This window comes from Colossoma macropomum, unplaced genomic scaffold, assembly GCF_904425465.1.
Source record: "Colossoma macropomum unplaced genomic scaffold, Colossoma_macropomum, whole genome shotgun sequence".
Classification (NCBI taxonomy): Eukaryota; Metazoa; Chordata; class Actinopteri; order Characiformes; family Serrasalmidae; genus Colossoma; species Colossoma macropomum.
The window spans coordinates 4,567,020-4,577,040 of NW_023494795.1; positions in this window are offsets into that span (position 1 = coordinate 4,567,020).

Genomic DNA, 10,021 nt, shown 5'->3' on the forward strand with positions numbered 1-10,021 from the left:
CTGCCTCATGTACGTTTATGATGTCAGTAAGTGTGAACTGCTTCACTCAGCCATCAGCTACACTGCTCACCAACCAATCAGCACTCAGTAGCTGTAATGCTGGCATTCTACTGCCCGAATCCTATTTGCTGTAAAAGAGAAACATATGAGAAAGTATTCTTATTTTTTTTTTTATTTAAGGAATACATTCTTTTACTTTCTGAAATTAAAGGAAGACCCTTTAGCTCCATTCACCCCCATTCGTTGAAGACTCGCTCATGGGCATCCTCATGGGTGCTTTACAGTCATGTTTTTGATATAATGAGAGACATAAGAAGTGGCCAGCTTCCTCTTAAACTGCCTCTGTTTAGCGTTCTCCTCTCAGCACATTTTAGCAGCTCTCCAATGACGCTGCATTAGCAACAGTGTAGAAAGGCTTTACATGTCTTGGAGGAAGCCTGTGCTGGCCTTCAGCTCCTGAGCTTGATGGCATCGTGTGATAGGGGGAGACCTATCTAGCAGGTGGGAGTGGGCTATGGCTACTATGGCCTGACCGAAGTGTGTGGTATTTCAGGCCAGATTTTCTACTGGCACTGTATCCGTGCCATCATCTCTGTGTATAATAGAATTGGGCATTTGCTGAATTCTGTCAGTAAACGATTATGCAAGTGAATTCTTTAATCAGGTATTTGTAAATTCAGTTGTTGGTCTGTTTATTTGTGCTCTGAGATGGGGCTAGTTTTAGAGTCGAGACCAGTGTAGAGGTGTGGGTGGAGTTTTGACCGCCTGATGGTACGTCACCAAAATAGCTCTTTACTGTTTTACTCCAGTGAACAGAAGTTGGATAAACGATTTTCATGTCTTTTTTTTACCTGTATTTGACTATAACTCTTGTAGTTTTGAATTCACATTACATATTCAGTACATATATATTCATATACAAGTTCAGTAGCTGCTCAGTGGTTACTATTACAAGATTATTTTGAGTCAGTGGGATTCTTGTTCTTTTTCTAAGTACAGGGAGAACTGCGTTTGAGTTATTGGCTGCGTTCACATTACCAGGTCAAAGTGGCACAAATCTGATTTTCTGCCCTAATGTCACTCAGATCTGATGTTTTCAGGGCTGTGTGGACACACATCTGATCTTTTCAAATCCAACCTGAGCCACTTTCATATGTGGTCCTAGATCGGATAAGTATCCGATTTGTGGCCATGCGACCTTAATGTGACGCTCAGATTGGAATTCATGTGTTTTTATTTTTTTTTCCACTGCGCTGCGCCATCATTCAGCGTTACCATGGCAGCAGCGTCGAACAGAAGTTAAAGCCTGTAAATGGTGGAAAAGCAGCTCATCTCACCTTTTTCTCCTTCGTCTCGCTCTAATAATGAAGCTGAGAGCTGATCAGAGTTAATGATCTTCTCAGCGAAGCTCGTTCTGCTCGTTAGTTTGTGCTGATGATGAACGTGATTCGTTCACGTGACGTTACTGAGTAGGATGAGCTCATACGGGTCATTTCAGGACGCCGGTTCGTCACATTAATGACAGATTTGAATCACTTATCTAAACAAATGTGTGAACCATCATGTCAGAGAGATCGGATTTGAGTAAAAAATCGGATTTGAGCATCGAGGCTTGTAATATGAACGTAGTTATTGTCTGTGGTAATTGACCATATGCTACATATGCGGCAGATAGAGATCAGGCTGAAAAACGCTGGACTGTGTCTTGAAGGTTCTGAGATTCACTGTTCAGTGTTGGATGTAATTCCAGGCTGTAGTGTTTACTGAGGTGATGTTTAGCGGAAACACAAGATCATTGAAAAAGAACTGAAACCTGCTGGATGTTTTCTGACTGTAGTTGTCAACATTTATATTGTATTTTAATCAGCCAAACTAGACTGAATGTTGTTTTTCTTTTTCTTAATTTCACACTTACCTACGAGGTTTATTGAACTATAGACCTCAGTCAAAGCCATTGAGTGTGTCGTGTCCTGGTGGAGTCTTTGTGATGTGAAGGTCTCTGCTCGTGTGATTGTGAATGTAAGCCTTGTTTTCCCACAGTCTGAAAAAGCACTCGTGGTGTGTTGGATTCTGCGCCATACATACTGTTCATGCCTCTCTCTCTGGTTTATTTTAGCGTGTTGTGTAGGGTTGATGAAACATCTTAAACTTGATATTCATCTCCAACGAACTGTCTTATGCATGACCACACGCTGGGCATAAGACTTCTGTCTGCCTTCATTTGACTTCATTTGCGTTCTCTGTGCATCTCATGCCTTTTAGAAGCAGAAATAGAGAAATTTACATATTTTGAAAAACTATTTATGTTTGCCAAAAGAACAGTGTCTAAAATTACATTTGTTTAAGAGTATTTTACAGTTTTATATTAAACGATTTTGACCCGTTCTTGTCCACAGCCATTAAATCCTGGCCCAAAAAACAAACTGGGTGTGATAAATCATCTAAAAAATAGATACACAATAAATTAATTGATATGAATGAACTCAGAAGGTTGTAGTACACATATACTAAGTCAGTAGTTTGGATGCACTTGATTCTATGTTTTCCAGTTTTCTCAGCTATTTTGAAGGCTCATACTAAAAGTTTCATAGTTGTTTTCGAAGACCAGTATAAATATTTACATGGATTCCTATCCATGGGTTATATAATCACTATATCATGCTAATTACTGTGTTTTTCATTAAAAGTTAGTTGAATGTCTGTTAATGCGTCAGTGCATTTCAGCGTCAGTTGTGTTGTGAGTAGGTTTTAAACACTCCTGTTTAGTAGAAGACCAGTATTTCTGAATACTGGAGCAATTCTATATGAACTGTTTTGTATATTTGATGTAGGGCTGGGCGATTAATCGAAAAGTAATCAGAACCGACATTCAGAACCTCTAACTGGATACCTCTAATCAGTTATTTCCAATTTTTTGTCTGCGACAGGGGAGCTAAGGCTACACTCTCACAGCAGGTAAAAGTGGCCCAGATCTGATTTTCTCAACAAATCCGATATTTATATTATTTTTTTATTTATTTATTTTTTTTGGGGGCCACATTTCTTTTGAAATGTCTGAACACAGAGGGTTTTGGATACGTCTCTTCTAATTTGTACAGAAACATTAGCCCAGATGTTTAAGGTCTCAGCAGCGCGAAATTATGGCGAACGTCGAGTTGGATTGACGTAAAAGCCGCGTGAATTCCGATCTGGCTGTTGAGACGGTTTACATTGATATGCGGAGCATATTTACAGTACAACTATGAGGGCAAAAAAACAAAGTCAAAATAATCGTTCATTAATCGTAATCGAGGTAAAATATTCAGTTAATCGTGAAATTGATTTGTGGTCATATCGCCCAGCACTAATTTGATGCCATTATTATCATTATTATATGTGTAAAATGGCTTAAAAAAATATAGAAAACCCCTTCTGGGAGTGTCCAAACTTTTGACTGGTAGTATATATGCTGTATTATTACAGAAGAACATATGAAACACATTTTATTGGCTTTATTTTCCAAAACAAATCAAAATCTGATTCTTTATAAAATCAGAAAAATGACCAAATCATAACAAAAAGCCCAAAGGTGTTACATTTTCGTCCAGTGTTTGGAGCCGTCAGAACAAATTCTGAGACATTTTTCCTTACTAGACTAAATTTAGTGGACATGAATGGGTCAATGTAGAGGAGAAATATAGCACATCTATCTTTTTAAGTAACTGATTATGGTAGAAATATAAGTGCTACCGCTGCACTCGCACAATGCTGGACTCCTGCAGTCTGTTGGTACGAAGGACTGATGCTGGATTTTAGAGCTACTAACCGTTTTTCTTGAGATCTGTATTTATAAACATGAGATCAGCCCTTGGCTGCACTATAAACGACTCTGAAACGAATACGGTTCGTTTAGACGCAGATGTCGCTGCCGAGGAGTTACCTGGTCAGCTTCTGAGATGCACCATTATAAAATTAAGAACATTTATAACTAATAATTCTCCCATTCCTGTCATTCCCTTCGTGATAGTTGTGTAGAAATGATTTGTACGTTTTGTAATCCTGGAAGGAGCTACATGTAGTTGTCTCATCATACCTGAAATTACTTGAATAGTGTGCACTAATGCTTTCTAACACCTGTCGTACTGAGTGAAATGCAGTGTAGCAGAGTTGAAATATGTATATTTTCATATATTCTGTTTTTAACTTTGTGATTTACGCAAATACTGTGGATCTCTCTTAGGAAATAAGGAACACTGAAGCACGGAAATCTGAATGTAGTTTAGCTGTAAAACCAACTCACTATCTAACAGTTGCATTCGGATAAAATGACAACAACTCTGACTTAAAACGGGCTCTACTTTGTAATTCGCAAGATAAGATAAAACACCACCTGTCCTTCTGCGTTACCTCCAAGTACTGAAAATACTGTGAGAGCCCCTGCTGGCTCACAGCTCTTCTTTTTGTTTTGTTTTGTTTTGTTTTTTTAATCGTTTTATAAGGAGAGAAAGCATAGCACTCAAGTAATTACAATCAAAATAAATATTTCAAGAACATAATATTTGTGTATAAATATTATGAGAATATTTATTTTTCTAGATATTTTCCCATTTTTGTAGATGTTCTCATTTTTCTTTTTTTTTTTTACTTTATAAGGTCTTTCCTAGTATGCATTCCAAAAAAAACCCATAAGCAATGGAGTCTGACCAGCTTCATTGCTTTGGCTGTGCCTTCACTGTCTCTTTCTTTGATTGGTCGTGGAAGTTCCAGAGCCGTCCTGGAGACTTCAGAACACGTTGTGAAGAGGCAAACGTCTTGGTCGAGGGAGCATTCATAGCGATGACACTTTTACAAAGACGAGTTCGTGTTTAGCCGCATTAGTGGGGCATTATTTCCAAACCACAAACATTTTTGAATTTGTCCTCTTACCAGCCAGACAGAAATATTTGTAATGAATGATGGGAAAAAAAAATGTTCTCCACTTTGTTCTTTTGAATAAATAAAAATGTCTGCCTGAAGTTTGTGCTGTCTTTTGTGGTTCTTTAGTTGAGTGATTTAAAATAAACCTGAAAATTCTCCATTTGTTATTTATTTGTTTGTTTATTTGTTTGTTTGTTTTTTAATTCAACCTAAAGCTAGTTAGCCAGACAGCCACCGTTACTGATGTGCAAATAAAGGTCAAACAAAACTAGTGATAGACTGTAAGTAGTGAATACTGTGAGAGCACCCCCTGCTGTTTATCAGAGCGTCGCCGCTCCACAGTTTCAGTCTCCATTTCCCTAACGCTTTAGCCGAGCGTGCTAACGTTACTCCTCCTAATAAACAGACACACGTTCAGCTCTGTCTCCTCATTACTCACCACCATCACTGTAATATATCATCAACATAAACACACGAAGGTAATCAGAGGGGCGGTGGAGATCGAGTCTGCAGCGTCTGAGATCTTTAAAACGCAGAGTTAGAAAAGAAAAACACTCAAGTCAAACCACAATTTTCAGTGTAGATAAGTCTGACGTCATTATGCTGGTTACAGTGAACTGAGCTGCATCACTGCATAAAACAATAGAAGCAGACAGTTAAAACAGTATATTTTGTTTTTTCCATCTGAATTTACATGACCAAATTGTAAGGTAACTGCATGAAATAACTACATTTTTAAATTTATTTTATTTATTTTTTTGTCAAAGCTCCTCAAATTAACAGAACATGTTTTATACATATTGCTACATGCTTACAATTTACTGCTGAAAGCCAAAAATCTTAGATGCTCTTTGTATTATTTTATAAAAATAATGTTTACAGAGCAGATCACTGAAGAGACGCCATCTGTTTATAGTTTATAGCCCAGATTTGTGGAAAAATGGGTCGACTTTCAGTAGAAAAAAAAATTGTGAGTTCAGCTTCTTTTATTATAAGGGTTTAAAATGACATCACCCATCTATTTGACTGGAAAGAAGACAGTTACAGGCTCATACGACCCCCACCTTCTGAATGTAGCTTTTGAAATATGAAAGTTATGAAGAATATGACGAAGTGCATGTTGGAACCACTGGTAGTTCCAAGTAGTTGAAAAGCTATAGGGTTTATCTTAAAGTTCAGACAGAATTTAGGAAATTTCATTATCTTTCATTATATATGATGTATATTACTAAATAACATTTTAATAAAAAAAAAATGTAAAAATCTACCACTAAATAATATGTAGCCTAAAAATATTATTCATTTATTGTTATATTAGTCTTAGTCCAACTTTGCACTGTAACTGTTGTAAGCAAATGATGGTGAGGTTCTTCTGTCCCTTCTTCTCTAAAACTAATTCAGAATCACCACCTGAAGTCAACATAAACCAAACAGTAATAACGTTCTGGGGCCGTATTACAGAAAATTCTTAATTCTTAAAATTCTTCATCATATCTTATCTGTTTTGTCATCATGGCAACTTCAGTTAAGACTGAATTTAGGACAGAAGCCATTACAGAACAACAGTTCTTAAGTATATAATCTTGTTTCCAGATAAGAAAACGGTTTTACAGAAACATCCTAAGTTGCCAAAATATCCTAAATATTTTCTTAACTTTAAGATAAACCCAGAGCGTCTTAACCTCTGTTTAACCGTCTGTTTCTACTGTTTTATGCAGTGATGGGCAGCACAGTTCACTATAACCAGCATAATGACGCAACATTTATCTACACTGAAAACGCTGCTTTGAGTTGTGTTTTTTTCTAACAGCATTTTAAAAGCCCAGACGCTGCAGACTCGATCTCCACCGCCTCTCTGATTACCTTCGTGTGTTGATGTTGATGATGAAATATTACAGTGATGGTGGTGAATAATGAGGAGATGGAGCTGAACGTGTGTCTGTTTATTAGGAGGAATAGCGTTAGCGCGCTCGGCTAAAGCGTTTGGGAAATGGAGACTGAAACTGTGGAGCAGCGACTGATAAACAGCACGAAGCGCTGATACAACATTATAAACATTATTAATATGGCCCCTGATTTGCCCTCAATTTTGGAATCAATGAACATCAATAAACCAATAATACTGAGCTTAGCCATCATGAACAGATCAGTTAGATCCTCAATCAGCACTGAACAGAAAATAGTTCAGTTTTCAGTTCCTGCAGATGGAGGTGTGGCACTCTGCTGACCTCTGGAACAATATCACTGGGTCCACCACTGGGTCCAAATGATGACAAGACTGATACTAGAGAACTACAGCACTACTAAAACATCTTCTGAGTTTAGGTTACATCACTATCCACATATTTACTTGTCACCCCCACCTGTCATCACGTGAAAACGCTCAGCTAGCTCAGAGTTCCTCCTACATATTTCCATGTCATATTGACTTTAATAGGTTAGTGTTAGACTGGAGTTTCTCAGGAACTTCACACCGAACACAGACAGATAAAGGATTGGTGGAAAATATAGTTTATTTGTAAATACGGATGGCCACCGGAGGGGAACAGTCCAACTGTGAGGCCTACAGAGCAGTTTTAGTTGTATACAGTTCTAACAAAGGCATTGTGGCCAGGTGTGAGGTCAAGCCCCAGACTGCCTGGATGTGAACGTGGCTTGTCTATAGATGAGGAGCTGTGATGTGATGTGAGGACAAATGGTAGACGTCCAAATGACCGACAAGGCTTTTGGAATTACAGTATAGCCGACTGAGATCCAATGTCCTAAGTCTAAATAATATATATATATGTCTACACTAAGAAGTGTGAATAAGCCAGGAAATACAGAATCTAACAGCAGATTACTGATTTTTAAAAGTGTTTGAACAATAAAGGTGCAATAAAGGTGCAATAAAGAACATCAAATCAATATTCAGTAGTTACAAGTATGCATGTTGCTGCAATGACACCACTGCAGCATGTCGGACATGTTAGCTTAGCAACTACAGAGAGTGGATTTAATTCATTTAAATGTATCGACAATCAAATTTCAAATGTGATGCAGTGGTTTCATGCAAATTTTTATCATACATGTTTTTTTCAAATATTATGAATTAAAATGATAATTAGGGCTAATGGTCCATTATCATTTCCAATATAAGTTACAGGCTGTTAAAAAACGATGCAGCACAATTATAACTGTGTGGTGGGGCTGGGCAGTATGACAAAATGTATCATTATCATGATAAATTATGTGACAATACAACACAATTTGCTTTTCTGAACATATCTGGATGTCGTAAGTAGTTGTAGACACTGACCACCTACATGTTTTATTATAAAGAGAGCCAAAATGATCCTGTGTAACTGAATTTAGTGCTACACGGTTATGAGATATATTTAATAAAAATCATTGTGTTCAAAATGTTTGATAGATTTTTTTTTTAAATGTTGCACTACTGGTACTTTTTTCTCTGTTCCAGCTGATCAGATGTCTGAAAAAATAAATATCGTGACATATCGTTTATCGCGAAAATATCTTGAAGTATCACAACATTATATTTTTGCCATATGGTCCACCTCTATTGTCTACGACGGCGTTTAAGGGCCACTGTTAATAAAAATAAAAATAGTAGACTTTGAGAATAAAGTCGTACTATTTCGAGAAAAAGTTGTAGAATTCCGACATTAAGGTGGTTAAAACCAGGAAAGGTCAATATTGTGGCCAAAGTCTTTGCGAGGGGAAGCAGCGCCTCCTCGTGTTAAATGAGGGGCGGTGAGTTGGTGGAGTTCTACTTTCATATCGATTCACCCATAAAGAAACACTCAGTCTCCCTGTCTCTCCTGCACATCAGCACCAGCCTGTTATTAGTATAAGAACCGGCTGAAACGGCTGAGCAGGAAACTGTGTTTATCTAGAATAAAGAGCCAGACGGACTCGGAGGAAACTGTCTGTCTGTGTTGTTGAAGGAGAATCTCAGGCAGGGTCGTCTACACGGCTATCGGGGGCTCCATCTCCCCCCATTCAAAGAGGGCATGAAGTTTCACAGACAGTGAGAATGATGATCAAAATGATCCACAGAGAGACAGAAGTGAGTGGAGCTCCGGCACCAGGACAGCAACTGAGACCCCAACGCATTATGGCAGCCCCCCTACAGTACAGCAACCGAGACCCCAACGCGTTATGGCAGCCCCCCCTACAGTACAGCAACCGAGACCCCAACTCGTTATGGCAGCCCCCCTACAGTACAGCAGCCCCCTTTATCCTCCAAATATTACGAATTTATTCTCGAAGTCTACTATTTTCATTCTTATTAACAGTGGCCCTAAAACACCGTCGTAATTGTCTGGCCCCACTCACATCAAGTATGAGCAAAAACTCTCAAAGCAATTCAAGGCAGAGGTCAAGAGGACTCAGCACCTCTCTGTGTTTCCGCTTCAGAGATCACTCAAACTAAAATTCCATAACTGTGATCAAAACTGCAAATAATCGTTAAAAAAAGACAAAAGCAGAATCACACTAGATTCTTTTATATTTATAATTAAAATTAAAATCATTAGGTCTCTAAGCGCTTGAGCTACAGTAAAATGTTCATTGTTGAAAGTGTGATATTCATCAAATATAGCTGTGTTTATATGCTAGTGGTGTTTATACAGTGTAAACACCTGTCCTGCTCATGGAGGTGTTTAAAGGGGAATTCCACAGATTTTTCTAAATTTTTGCACAATTATTAACTCTTGTGTGGTGTTGATGTGTGTGTTACTCAGTGGTCTGCTGGACCCACCACATTATTGTTTATTTAAATCAATACAGCCATAACTATTACTGTAAAAATACCAGATGTTTAAAATATCACTAGTGTCCAGCGTAGGGTTCTCTTTTAGCAGCTGTAGCCAGTCAGCAGCCTGTCCAGGTTGTCCACCCTCACACACACACACTAACAGCAGGCCATGTAGGAGGAGAACAGAGTGAAGGACACAGCACCTCCACACTTTTACTCCACGCGGGTTCAGCCCAACACCACATGTGTAATATAAATGTGTGGGGGGTGAACAGAGTGAAGACACTGAAAATGGGTTATTTTATATGTTCTTCACAGAAAATGAGCAAAGACCAAGAATCTGAGGTTGAAATAATAATAAATCAC